A 15,602-nucleotide genomic window follows, 5' to 3' on the forward strand; every position below is an offset into this window, starting at 1 on the left:
GATAAAATACTATCTTATTTATATTCATTGAGATTTCATTCTTTGTTAAGGGTACAAATGTAATAGTACTAATTTTCATATTTGAAGTTAAAAAAAGAACAACTTAATACTTATTTTCAAAAATTCAAATAAAAGATAAATGTCATTCAGATTTAGATATTACACTCTATTCAGAATCCAGACTAATTCAAATTTATTTGGATTTTGAAAAAATAAAAAAACACCTCGTAAGTGTAAAATAAAACATATATTAAGTAAATGGAATATAAGACTCATAAACAGAAGGTAAAAAAAATAAATTAACATGAGAATGATAAATTAGTATATCATTGGTAAATAAAAGAAAATTTTATAAATATAATATAAAATTTATAAATCAACATTAAGTGTAAATTAAAACATAAACTAAGTTAACGGAACATAATAATTATAAATTCAAGGTAAACAAGTAAATTAACAATAGAATGGTAGATTGGCATATCATTGGTAAACAAAATAAAAACTTACAAATATAAGGTAAAACTTGTAAATCAACATTAAGAGCAAAGTAAAACATAAATTAAATAAATGAAGTGCATGATTTGCAAAAGGAAGGTAAAACAAGTAAATTAACATTAGAGTGGTAAATTAGTATACTATTGGTAAACGAAACAAAAAAATTAACAATTATAATTTAAGACTTGTAAATCAACATTAAATATAAAATAAAACATAAATTATGTAAATGTAATATGAGACTTGTAAATGGAAGGAAAAATAAGAAAATTAACAATAGAGTAATAAATTATTGTATTATTGGTAAACACAACTAAAACTTATAGATGTAACATAAAATTTGTAAATCAACATTTATTGTAAAATAAATTTAAATTTTGTAGATTATGCCTAAAACTTGTAAATAAAAAGTAAAATATGTAAAATAATATAAGAGGTACTAAAAAAAAACTAAAAATTTACAAGTACGAAATAAAAATTCATTATAATATTGATTACCTTATATATTTATTACAATTGATTTGATGTGAGTCATTTAATTTTTCTATTTGTGTTTATTTATACTTATGTCTTTTGTGCACTATTATTATGTTTTTATATGGTTGGTCATTTAATTATTTATAACAATTTCAATTTATATGGTTATTCTATGATACCATTTATATTATTATTTTATAATATTGCTTGTTTAATTTTTTTTTTTTGGCTTACATGACTGGTTTAACAGGCTATCAAATTATTTTAATTTCAATAAATTAATATTTTGTTCTTGCATATATTTGTCTTTCAATACTATTATTGTAGCCTGAAGCTTGTCATAAAGATAACTTGATAAGAATCTAAAATTTTAATCTCATTAAAAGTCAAAACCAAGTTTTCAATTATGATTTTAAAAGATACTCTCTAACTTTTATGCATCAAATGTAATCCTCCAAGAAAAATACCCGAAGCGTCGATACCGGAAATAGTATGAGGTGATAGTATCTCTTTTTATTGTTGAACAAAATAATGAACTCCTAATTAATCATGAATTACATCCAACTTGCTTTCAACCATTCCTAGAAGTGAATGCAAATACGTGTGCCAGTAATGGACGTAATTAGGAGGCAAGAAAGAGCATAGTTATTACTCCGTGGTGGTCAGGGGCACTCAGTACAACGAAGCAACAATAATAGATGCCACCAGAAATGGAATGTTTATGAGAGACATAATAAGGACTATAGTGTAAAAATAAAAATACTAGAAATGGTAATGAAGAAATTTGTATTGATTTGAAGGAAAAGGACATTGATCATGCACATGCCTTATAGATAAATATTTATTAGACTTCTACCAAGCATCTAAGAAAAACAAAGGAAATATTGAGATTAATTTATTCAATAACTCTCATCTTGTTGATTAGATTCATCTTGATGTCTCTAATTTCTTTGAAAGGATATGAGGAAAAATCAATCACTCAATAGGTGATGGAAATGTCCACACTAATTAAAGCTCTCATTATTATGCTATAATTATTAAGTTACCAATAAGTTAATTTTTTTTTTTATAGTTTCATCATATGTACTTAATATTTATATTCAATCTTGATGTCTAACATGAATTTTTGTTTAATATAACGTTGTAGATTATATAAACAAACAAATTATCTATTTTGGAGACGAAAGTTATCGATGTATGTGTTGAGTGTTAGAAAATGCATATTTATAAAGGAGAAAACCGTCATTTTACATTTCAAGTCTTACTAACAACCCTTACTTTTATGTATTTAACCTTCTTGTGATTTAATTACATGTGTTTTATTTTAATTAAGTATTTTATGTATTTTAGGGGCATTATAGTCATTTCACAATAAAGGAGAGATCAGACGGCAAAACGGACATCACTTTTGAACTCAGGACGGTCGAAAACCTTAAGAGGAGCATAAAAGGAAAAATGGCACTATTCATATGTACGGTACTATTCATGTGTACGGTACTATATACGTTACTGTTCACAATACTGTTCACATAGACGGATCGATGACGTGGCATTGACCGATGATATGGCATTGACTGATGAGGTGTGACGATCCTGTTGAACTAAAATTCTTATGTACTGTTGATGGTGACGTGACAGCATATCAGTGGATGAAAAATCTCGCGTACGGTACATGCATCACACAGGATTATTTTCAACCAAACCGCGTTATTGTTCATCCGAGTCAAACCGCGTTACTGTTCATCCGGGTCAAACCGTGTTACTATTCATCTACGTGGTCAAACCGCGTACTGTTGACTGATGACGTGGCGCAATCTTGAGCGTCCAAACTGGTTTTAATCCGATGGCCATGATTTACTTGATGTATCTATAAAAAGGGGGCCTCTCCCCCCTAATTTGATATCTCTGAATCCATTTTTGGGATCCATTTTCTGTAATTCCTTCTCCATCTTGTATTTTCTTCGTATTTTAATAAATTTCCATTTTGCCCCTAGTTCAATTATGAGTGGCTAATTTTCTTTCAAGCTTGGGTTGAAGTTGAAGTCTCAACATGTGTCATGGGCTTTATTTGGTAAATTTATTTTCTCTTCCCCTCTAGTTTTTGTGGATGTTTTGACTTCTCGTCAACAAATAATACTAATCTTGTCTAGTACCGCCTTGGTTTCACCGGCCCTCTAGTATAAGGTTATTATTATTTGGCACGATAAGCCCTTAGCACCATATTGATTAGAGCGTGGTTCATGAGGTGTGGATTCCCCCCTCATGATTTAATTGGCATTAATACGGATTATTTAGCCCATGATGCATGTTGATACGGATCCAGATACCCAAGTACGTCATTTTAATAGAATTTATTCTTGCCATTTTAATTTAAGTTTTAGTATATTCCAAATCATTTCCACCACAAATCCAATCACCCATTTACAAAATTAATTCTACACAATTAAAATCCACCTCCTCGTGGGATCGACACTCGTCACCATTAGTCTATACTACAATAGATTCGTGCGTTTGCGAGTACAGTAAAATTTGCACAACAAGTTTTTGGCGCCGTTGCCGGGGAGGTAAGTAATTTTAATTCATAGAATTAAATTTTTTTTAATAATTTCTTTTATTTGTTTTCTTCTATTTTTTTAATTAAAAAAAAGTGAATCTACATTTAAAGGTTAGTATTTCTTTTCTTTTTCTCTTCTTTAAAATTATGTGATTTAATTTTCAATTTATTTTTCTTTGTAATTTTTTTTAATTTATTAATTTAATTTTTAGTTAATTTATTTCACGTATTTATTTTTGTGTATTTTTATAGAAAGGTTTTAATAGCGCAATAAGGTTAGTATCATAATTTCTCCCTCTTATTTATTTTTATTTGTTTTGTTCCCATCTTTATTTTCATTTTATTTGTTTTGCATGTATGGTCGTAGGTCATTATTACATAATCTTGAACCTATAGACCTTGAACTAGAAAAAACACTTCGCACACACAAACAAATAAAAAATAAAATGGATTTGCAACCACAGGAGAGGCCATTTAAGGACTACTTCAGTCCTTTAGCTAATTTGAGCACATCATGCATAAAATACCCTAATGTAGCTGCTAGGAGCTTTGAACTAAAACCTAGTGTGCTAAATTGTCTTCCCACATTTTATGGCCTAGAAAATGAGGATCCATATAATCATCTGAATGATTTTCATGCCATTTGTCAAACTTTTAAATATGAAAAATTTTCAGACGATGATGTTAAACTCAGATTATTCCCATTTTCTTTAAAAGATAGAGCCCGTTCATGGTTAAATACTTTGCCTACTAATAGCATCACATCATGGGAACAAATAGTTACAAAATTTTTGAATAAATATTTCCCAGTGCATAAAACCAATGCTATTCGCAGGGAAATCTCGGAGTTTACCCAAAGAGAGGACGAGCAATTTTTCGAAATATGGGAGCGATTCAATGGGCTACTCTTGAAGTGTCCACATCATGGGTATGAGAAATGGCACCAATGCCAATACTTTTTGGAGGGATTATTGCCGAATGTGCAAGAATGGCTAATGGCAACAAGTGGAGGAGAGCTAATGTCAAAAAGTGCATCAGAGATTTGGGAATTCTTCCAGCGACAAGCGGATAATTCCCAATAATGGAGTCGATCACTCAGGAATACTAGAAGAATTAAAGGAGTAAATGAGGTTCACATTGGCGAGTCAAGTTCAGAAATTAAAGAAGTCAAAGCGATAATTGAAGGTCTCTCTCGACAAATAGCATCGTTATCGACTGCTAAATCAACAGAGCCACATGACCATGACTCATACTCATATCAAGCCAATGTCATAGGTGTAATGAGAAAACCATCGAATTACAACCTATACTCCAACACATATAACCCTGGATGGAGAGACCACCCCAATTTTTCATGGTCTCAAGGATTCCAACAGAACGGACCAGCAGCTCCAGCTCCACCAATTCCACAAAATCCTCAAGCCTCTTAGCCACCATTTAGACCATACAATCAGAACCAGAGCTACACTCAGCCCAGACCATGGGAGGATGCATTCCAGAATTTCAAGAATGTTACTCACTCCACGATTGAGCAACAGAACCGCACCATTGATGGACTACGAAATGAGTTGAGAGCAGGCTTCAATTCACAAGCCCAATCAGTTTCAAGCCTTGAGAAGATAGTGGGACAACTTGCTTCTTCAGTTCAGACCTTGGCAATGACCGTTGAGAAAGGTAAGTTTCCAAGTCAACCAGTGCCTAACCCTAAAGGAGTGCATGAAGCAAGTACCAGTTCACCACAGCAGCATGGAGAAGTCAAAACAGTAATGACCTTGCGAAAAGGAAAAGAAGTCGACAACAAAGTGGAGATGCCTGTGACAAAAAAAAATCAAATTGTACCTGTGAATGTTGAGGACTCATCACCGGCGGAGAAAGACGAAAACAACTCACGAGAATATGTTCCGAAAGCTCCATTTCCTCAGAGGTTAGCAAAAGGAAAAAAGGGAAAATCCACAGGTGAGATTCTTGAAATCTTCAAACAGGTAAGTGTTAACATCCCTTTGCTTGATGCTATTAAACAAGTTCCATCTTATGCCAAGTTTCTTAAAGACCTTTGTACTAAAAAGAGAAATATGCATGTTCAAAAGAAGACATTTTTAACAGAAAACGTTAGTTCTATACTCCAACATAAAATTCCTTTAAAATGCAAAAACCCAGGCTCCCCCACTATCTCATGTAGCATAGGGAACCACACAATTGAGAATGCTTTGTTGGATTTAGGAGCTAGTATAAATATTTTACCTTACTCTGTATACGTGAAACTTGGACTAAGAGAATTACACCCAACTCCAGTGGCGTTACAGCTTGCAGATCGGTCCACGAAAATACCTCGTGTCATTGTGGAGGACGTGCTTATCCAGGTAGACAAGTTTTATTTTCCTGTTGATTTCATTGTAATTGACACTCAACCAATACAGGATTCAAGGAAGCACATCCCCATTATTCTAGGCCGACCTTTCTTGGCAACTGCGGATGCTCACATTCAATGCAGGACTGAAAATATGCAGTTGTCCTTCGGCAACATGACTATGGAGCTGAACATCTTCAATATTGCTAAACAACCTCACAATGCAGATAATGGAATTGTTGATGTGGATTTAATTGAAACAATAGTTGATCACACTTTTCTTTCAAACCTTAGTGATGATCCTTTACAAACATGTTTAACTCACTTTGGTTTTGATTTTGATATTGACAGATCGGTTGATGAGGTCAACGCCCTGCTTGACTCAACACCATCTATGGACACTAATAAATGGAAGTCAAGAGTTGAGCAACTAGCACCATCAGAGAAGAAACTCATCCCATCATCAGAATCACCACCGAAACTCGAGCTCAAACCATTACCCAACACTCTGGAATATGCATTTTTGGGAGAAGAAAATACTCTACCGGTAATCATCTCATCATCCTTAAATGACGAACAAAAAGGTAAGTTGTTGGATGTTTTGAAAGAGCACAAAGGAGCATTATGATGGACCATAGCAGACATAAAAGGTATAAACCCAGTAGACTGCATGCATTATATTCACATCGATGAAAATGCTAAATCTACTAGGGAAATGCAACATCGGTTAAATCCTAACATGAAAGAAGTTGTTAGAACATAAGTCCTTAAGCTATTAGATGCAGGTATCATTTACTCAATTTCTGATAGTTCATGGGTCAGTCCTGTACAAGTCGTCCCCAAAAAGTCAGGAGTCACAGTAGTTACGAATGCTGATAATGAATTGATACCCACTAGAGTAACTACAGGATGGCGTGTTTGCATTGATTATAGAAAGTTGAATTCCGTCACACGTAAAGACCATTTTCCTTTACCATTTATTGATCAAATGCTTGATAGATTAGCAGGTCATGACTTTTATTGCTTTCTAGATGGCTACTCAGGATATAATCAGATTCCCATAGCACCAAAAGATCAAGAGAAAACTACTTTCACTTGCCCTTTTGGCACTTTTGCATATAGGAGGATGCCATTTGGATTATGTAATGCACCTGCTACATTTCAACGATGCATGTTGAGCATTTTTTCTGATATGGTTGAACGATTCCTTGAAGTCTTTATGGATGACTTTTCTGTCTTTGGTGATTCGTTTGATCAATGTTTACAGCATCTAACATTAGTTCTGCAGAGATGTATCGAGAAGAACTTGGTCTTAAATTGGGAGAAATGTCATTTTATGGTAAAACAAGGTATTGTTCTCAGTCACATCATTTCGAACAAAGGTATTGAGGTTGACAAAGCCAAGGTGGATCTCATTTCTAATCTTCCTCCACCCAAAACAGTCAGAGAAGTAAGATCTTTCCTTGGGCATGCTGGTTTCTATAGACGTTTCATTAAAGATTTTAGCAAAGTTTCTAGACCCTTATGCAATTTACTTGCTAAGGATGTACCTTTTATCTTTAGTGATTCATGTCTTATGGCTTTTGAAAAATTAAAACAGTTGTTGACATCATCACCCATCATTCAGGCCCCAAACTGGAGCTTACCATTTGAGCTAATGTGTGATGCATCTGATTATGCAGTAGGAGCAGTATTAGGACAAAGAGTTGATCGAATTCTCCACGTTATTTACTATGCTAGTATGACATTAAATGATGCACAGTTGAACTATTCAACTACTGAAAAAGAAATGCTAGCAGTAATGTTTGCATTGGAAAAATTTCGATCATATCTCATTGGTTGTAAAATAATTATATTCACAGATCATGCTGCTCTTAAATATTTTCTCACAAAGAAAGATGCAAAAGCTAGACTAATTCGTTGGGTGTTACTTTTGCAGGAATTCGACTTGGAATTCAAAGATAAGAAAGGGACAGAAAATGTTGTGGCAGATCACCTCTCTCGTCTCCATTTTGACACAATTACAGAATCATTACCATTGAATGAGTCATTTCCAGATGAACAATTAATGAATGTGGAAGTATTACCTTGGTATGCTGATATAGTTAATTATCTTGTTACAGGTAAACTTCCAGAGTATTGGACCAAGCAAGATAAGGCTAAATTCTTTGCAGAGATAAAAAATTTCTTTTGGGATGACCCGTATTTGTTCAAGTATTGTGCAGACCAAATTGTTAGACGATGCGTCCCAGAAAGTGAAATTCATAACATCCTTTTATTCTGCCATGAACAAGCTTGTGGAGGCCATTTCAGCGCTAAGAAAACAGCGACTAAAGTTTTACAATGTGGTTTCTATTGGCCAACTATATTTCGAGATGCTTACACTTTTTGTTCTTCATGTGATAGGTGTCAACGAATGGGGAGCATTACACGAAGGAATATGATGCCACTAAATCCAATTTTAGTGGTTGAGATTTTTGACGTATGGGGTATCGACTTCATGGGACTCTTTCCCCCGTCTTTTGGCCATCAATACATATTGGTTGCTGTTGACTACGTATCCAAATGGGTAGAAGCAATTTCATGCAGAACTAATGATCACAAAGTGGTGATAGGATTTTTGAAAAGCAACATTGTTTCACGCTTTGGATTCCCTCGAGCGATAATCAGTGATGGTGGTGCCCACTTTTGTAACAAAGCATTCAAGGCTCTTTTGACAAAGTATTCAATCACACACAAAGTGGCGACCCCATATCATCCGCAAACCAGTGGCCAAGTTGAGATATCCAATCGAGAAATAAAGCACATACTAGAAAAAACAGTGAGGCCAGATAGGAAAGATTGGTCATTAAGACTTGATGATGCATTATGGGCATATAGAACGGCTTTCAAGACCCTGATTGGGATGTCACCCTACAGGCTAGTGTATGGAAAAGCTTGTCACCTACTTGTGGAACTTGAGCATCGTGCATATTGGGCCATCAAGAAATTCAATTTTGACATGCAGCAAGCCAGCTCAGAAAGAAGATTACAGCTGGCAGAACTTGAAGAAATTCGCAATGACGCATACGAAAATGCCAAGATTTACAAGCAACGAATGAAAGTCTTCCATGACAAGCAAATTATGAGAAAATCTTTCACTCCAGGTCAGAAAGTGCTTTTATTCAATTCTCGCTTGCACTTATTCCCAGGTAAATTACGCTCTCGTTGGTCTGGCCCATTTATTGTTCATACTGTTTTTCCACATGGGACAATTGAAATTAAGGACCCAAAGAACGGTGTCACGTTTAAAGTTAATGGTCAAAGATTAAAGCCATATCTAGAGTACCAACCACATGGAGAAGACACCGAAATAAATTTGAGTGACCCACCAAATTTGAATTGATTTATTTTTTTCTTCTTTCTTTTCGTTGATTTAACTTTGTTTTCTTTCTTTATATTATTCTTCTGCTAATTGAAATTATTTTTGCATAAGTGTGTTTGTTTAACTATTCAGTTTTCTTTTATCATTTTTAATCATGAGTACCTTACTTAGACCGTTCCTCCTGAACATTCTTAAACCACTTCAACGTGTCAAAACTCATCTCAAACGGCAGATTCAATTTTGTAAAACACGTCGCATTTGGGCTCTACAACCACCAGAGTTAGTAGCCTATGTTGAGGGTTTAGAACACCAACTCCGAGACATTGAGAGAAGTGTTTACGACATCTAGTTGGAGCTTGAGGTAAATTCAATAAGAGGACGATTTTAATTTTCTTTGTGTGTTTTAATTTGTTTTTCTGTTTGTGTGCTTTAGTTTGTTACCCTGGTGAAGTGGCGGATAACGGTACTCCGTGACAATCAAGTCGGTTACTTCAGTTTCCCATAATAACTGATATTCTGAGGCGAAGGTATGGACAGAAACGAGATTCTAGCAAAGCTTCACAAGCGATTCCTTTCACTTCCTCAGAATGTCCTCCTTACGATTTATAAAGCTCGGTCCGAACGCATGCGATTACTCATGAGGAATAACATACCTGCTGATATCCGTTGGTTAATCGAGGCGAAAGTACGATTGGCAGGTGAGTTACCTCTAACATTTATTGCATTCATGCCTGGTTGTGGTAAAGGAAATTATGCAAGAAAACGACGAGCTCAAAGAATTTCTGTTGCTTGTCATAAGTGTGCCAGAATAAGTTGCAATAAAAACCCATGTTCTTTAGGAATGATGTCTGATAACAGGGAATATAAGATTCAATTCATTAGGGATGGCTTGAATAAGGAGTCATTGGATGATATCATTTTGTCTCTTGAAACGCATCCCAATGGATATGTTCAAGGAGCGATTCTCCAGTTATGACCATTATTCCAGAAAGAGCATGCACGATATAGTCTCGGGAATTTGACTATAAACGACCCTGTTTGCCAGTTTATAAGAAAACTGGATAGGAAGCCTATCCTCGACCCATAGAGGGCGTTCAAACCGTTTCTGGACGTAAAATCAGAGGAAGATGTGAGCTACAGTCGCAATTACCTGTAAATATCATTTTTACTTTACTGTTATTTTATTTCACTTCATTGTTGTTTTATTGTTTGCATTATTATCTTTAATAATTTTATTACTGTTTTCTTTTTCCTTATTACTGTTTGCTTTTTCCTTTTTACTGTTTCCTTTTTGACTCGCAAGTCACGTGCTTACGCGTTATTTGACACTGACATGTTACCTCATACACAACTGTGACCCACTGTCACCAAGACTCTTAAATGTGATTTTTTTTGTCAAGCACTCACGAATTATTTTTGAGAAATATTCCAATGGCAGCTACTCCAAATAGACAATTCAAGAACATTTGTGTGCTTTCTGGATTTACATATGGCAAACATAAAGAGTTCGTTGAGGCAGCCATCGATCTTGGTCGAAGTATAGCAGAGAGAAAATTACACTTGGTGTACGGAGGAGGTAACCGAGGGTTATCAAAAATGGTCTCAGAAGCAGCTTTTATCAGAGGAAGTCAAGTGTTATGCATCATCCCAAGAGTCCTAAAACCATTGGGTAGTTCGTCTGACTCATCAACTAGAGAAGAGTTAGTCGTCTCAGGTATGTAAGAAAGAATAACTGCAATGCTTAATCATGTTGATGCTTTTATTTTCCTTCCAGGAGATCTTGCAACACTAGAGGCACTTATCACACTAGCATCTTGGGCCCATTTGCACATCCACCAAAAACCCATCGGTTTGTTAAATGCCAATAACTTTTATGATGGTTTTATCGCATTTCTTAACCATGCAATAAAAAACTATTTCATTCCTTCTAATGTGAAAAAACTTTTTATTTGTGCTCACACTGCTAATGAGCTACTTGATATGTTACAAGCTTATAAACCGGAGCCAGACCCTTGGACCTTTGTGTTGGAGCGCCCAAATAATGATGGTAACAGTAGCAGCAGTAAGAAGTACAAATTAGATTTAACTCTCCGCCTGTAAATTTTTTCTTCTTTGTTGCACCACCCAGGTGATGTCTTCTAAACTCTACTTCTTTCCTTTCAAATATTGAGGACAATGTTTCGTTCTGGTTGGGAGGAGGGAATAGTCGACAATTGTGGAATTTTGGTTAAGTTTTTACTAATTTTTGTTGTAGAAACTAACTGTTGCTAACTTTTTGTGTCGAAGATGGCTGAATATGGAGTGTAGTGACTCTAGAAACGCATCTTCATCGTAAAAAAAAATTAAAAAACAAAAAAAAATTCAGACATTTTCTTTTTCTTTATTATGTTTTTATGTTTATTTTTCTTCTTTTTAATTTCTCCTCTATAAATATACATTTTCCAACTTGTGAGTCGAAGATGGCTGAATATGGAGTGTAGTTCCTCTAGAAACGCATCTTCTTTAAAAAATATATATATTTTCGTTTTCTATCATTTTACGTGTAACTTTTCTAATTAGTTTTTATGCATCATTTTCACATTTCTGCATGCATATTTTCCTTTCATGTTTAGAATAGGTTGGGGGGTAGAATGTTGTTTAAAAAAATATATATATTTTTTGTGATTTGTTTTAACATTGGATGACATGATTAATTTCAAAGTTTAGTATTTGTATTATCTTTGGTCTTAAGTAATGTTACATTATGTTTGCTACTCTACATATTGATGTCGGAGACAAATATGCGTTGCTTGAAGGAATGAACATGTCATAATAAATACCAAGTGAGTTTTTGAGCCTATTATTTTTCTTGGAGAATAACCCTTTTGCCCACTCTTTATACAGCTTAGCAGTTTATTATTTTACACACGATCTCTAAATTGCTTTTGAGTTAACCCTTAAAAAAATTGTATAATAAAAAAAAAAGAAAAAAATGTGTGTTGTTACATTGGGAGGCCCATCTAACTAGTAGATATGGATGATTATTTAGAGCCCTAAAAGACGATGGAAAGGCCATCTTTGATCCGTTTGAGCCTTTCTAGCCATCCCTTTTATTAAATATCCATAGTTAACCCTTTTGAGCCTTTAAAAAAAAAAAAAAACCTTTTCTTTGTCAACTTATCATCTTGACCCACTCCGATTTGGAGTATTACCCGATGTCTTATAAGTTCCATCACCTATTTATGTTTGAGAAAAATGTAAATAATTATTTTGTTCAGTGAAGTTATGCCAAAAAAAAAAGAGAAAAAAAAAACAAAAGTTGTTTCAAAAGAATAAAAATAAAAATAATAGGTGAAATCCACCTTGCAACACAAAAAAAAAAAAATTCTCTGCATTTTTCTCAAACATACACTTTGTTTTCCTTATTTCCCTTCTTTGTTAGCCACGTCCCTAGCCTACGTTACGTCCTAATAAAAGTCCTTCTTGATTTTAAGGAACTATAGTTTGAAGTAGAAGCTAGTTATATGGGCTAAAAAGATGTAGTAATGCATAATAAAAAAAAAAGATAAATAAAGTAGGTTGACTAGCATTTTTGTTTGACTTGAGTTCGTATTATTTCTAAGCTGAGGGCATATTTATTTCATCTTGGTGAGAGCATGTGATATCACTTCTTTATTATTTTCTCTCTCAATTACCATTCATTGGAGTGACTATTTTTATTGGTTTCAATTTCTTTGTGAGAGTGTCACTACTTCTAGTGAGATTTTGGGGTTTGACATGTCATTCTTGAAAGTAGTTATAACAAAGTCTACTGGGCTGATTCATGTGGATGGTTGATGTGGGTGTGATGTTGCTTTAGACTGGAGATAATGCTTATACTTTTATTTGATTGCTATCATTAATCTGATGGAATAAATACGAGTGTTTCTATTTAAAAAAATAATTATTTTGAATTTGAATTTTGTTTTTGCTTTATTTGCTAGGGACTAGCAATAAGCTGGTTGGGGGGTGTGTTGAGTGTTAGAAAATGCATATTTATAAAGGAAAAAACCGTCATTTTACATTTCAAGTCTTACTAACAACCCTTACTTTTATGTATTTAACCTTCTTGTGATTTAATTACATGTATTTTATTTTAATTAAGTATTTTATGTATTTTAGGGGCATTATAGTCATTTCACAATAAATAAGAGATCAGACGGCAAAACGGACATCACTTTTGAACTTAGGACGGTCGAAAACCTTAAGAGGAGCATAAAAAGAAAAATGACACTATTCATATGTACGGTACTATTCACATGTACGGTACTATCTACGTTACTGTTCACAACATTGTTCACATAGACGGATCGATGATGTGGCATTGACCGATGATGTGGCATTGACTGATGAGGTGTCACGATCCTGTTGGACTAAAATTCTTATGTACTGTTGATGGTGACGTGGCAGCATATCAGTGGATGAAAAATCTCGCGTACGGTACATGCATCACACAGGATTATTTTTAACCAAACCGCGTTATTGTTCATCCGAGTCAAACCGCGTTACTGTTCATCCGGGTCAAATCGTGTTACTATTCATCCACGTGGTCAAACCGCGTACTGTTGACTGATGACGTGGCGTAATCCTAAGCGTCCAAACTGGTTTTAATCCGATGGCCATGATTTACTTGATGTATCTATAAAAAGGGGGCCTCTCCCCCCTAATTTGATATCTCTGAATCCATTTTTGGGATCCATTTTCTGTAATTCCTTCTCCATCTTGTATTTTCTTCGTATTTTAATAAATTTCCATTTTGCCCCTAGTTCAATTATGAGTGGCTAATTTTCTTTCAAGCTTGGGTTGAAGATGAAGTCTCAACATGTGTCATGGGCTTTATTTGGTAAATTTATTTTCTCTTCCCCTCTAGTTTTTGTGGATGTTTTGACTTCTCGTCGACAAATAATACTAATATTGTCTAGTACCGCCTTGGTTTCACCGGCCCTCTAGTATAAGGTTATTATTATTTGGCACGATAAGCCCTTAGCACCATATTGATTAGAGCGTGATTCATGAGGTGTGGATTCCCCCCTCATGATTTAATTGGCATTAATACGGATTATTTAGCCCATGATGCATGTTGATACGGATCCAGATACCCAAGTATGTCATTTTAATATAATTCTCTTCAATTTATTCTCGCCATTTCAATTCCAATTTTAGAATTTATTCTTGCCATTTTAATTTAAGTTTTAGCATATTTCAAATCATTTCCACCACAAATCCAATCACCCATTTACAAAATTAATTCTATACAATTAAAATCCACCTCCTCGTGGGATCGACACTCGTCACCATTAGTCTATACTACAATAGATTCGTGCGCTTGCGAGTACATTAAAATTTGCACAACAGTATGCTTGGTTGATAATGCAAGCACACATACTATTCTTTAAGATAAAAACTATATTTTTTTAGAAATAGAATTACTTGAAGGATATCTTACCCTACAGACTTAATAGAAGGTTTAAAAAGAGCTCGAATGTGTTAGCAAGAATGCTTTATATTTAACAAGATCTAAAAGAAATTTGCGTAGCTTTAAGATATCCACCAAAAGGGATATCATATTGAGACTTTAAATAAAAATAATGTAAAAACTCTCTGCATGATTAAAAATGTCTAAAAAAAGTAATACAAATTAGAAAAGCTTCTAACATTTTCAGTAGGATTGTATACACAATTTTAAACGCGATTGAGAGCTATGCTGTAATGAACCAAAAGTTCACAAATCTAAAAATATTTAATTGTAGCATGATTGCATTGACACCCAGGATCTATAATGATGCGTAAAATTCTTAAAAATTCTCAAAAATATCTATTAAATAACTAGAAGATTCTATTGTCCTATGAGTTGTTTGTACTGCTTGCTTACAATGAAAATTTATCATTAGACTTATTCTAAGGTTGGTCATGAATCTCTATTATTTTTACAAAGAGTTTAAAAAGACATATACGGACCAATCTATCCATTTAGTAGACTATTTTATTACTTTATGCTTTTGATTGATGCATCTATACAATGGTTATAGGTTTGTTTAATGTCCACACATAATGCTACATTTGCAAGATTGCTTGCCTAAATTATAAGATTAAAGCACAATTTCCATACAATCAAAACAGTGTATCTAGATAATGTTGATGAGTTCACATCTAAGACATTTGATGACTACTATACATTAGTTGGGATTGATGTTGAACATTCGGTTCCACATGTACATAAACAAAATAAATTTACATAATCATTGATTATCCAGTATAGATAATTGTGAAAAGTTTACTTACGTATACAAAATTACCAAAATCTGCGTGGGTTATACTATTTTACATGCTATGGCATTAGTCCACCT

Source organism: Citrus clementina, unplaced genomic scaffold (assembly GCF_000493195.1).
Source record: "Citrus clementina cultivar Clemenules unplaced genomic scaffold, Citrus_clementina_v1.0 scaffold_2, whole genome shotgun sequence".
In the NCBI taxonomy this organism is placed as follows: Eukaryota; Viridiplantae; Streptophyta; class Magnoliopsida; order Sapindales; family Rutaceae; genus Citrus; species Citrus x clementina.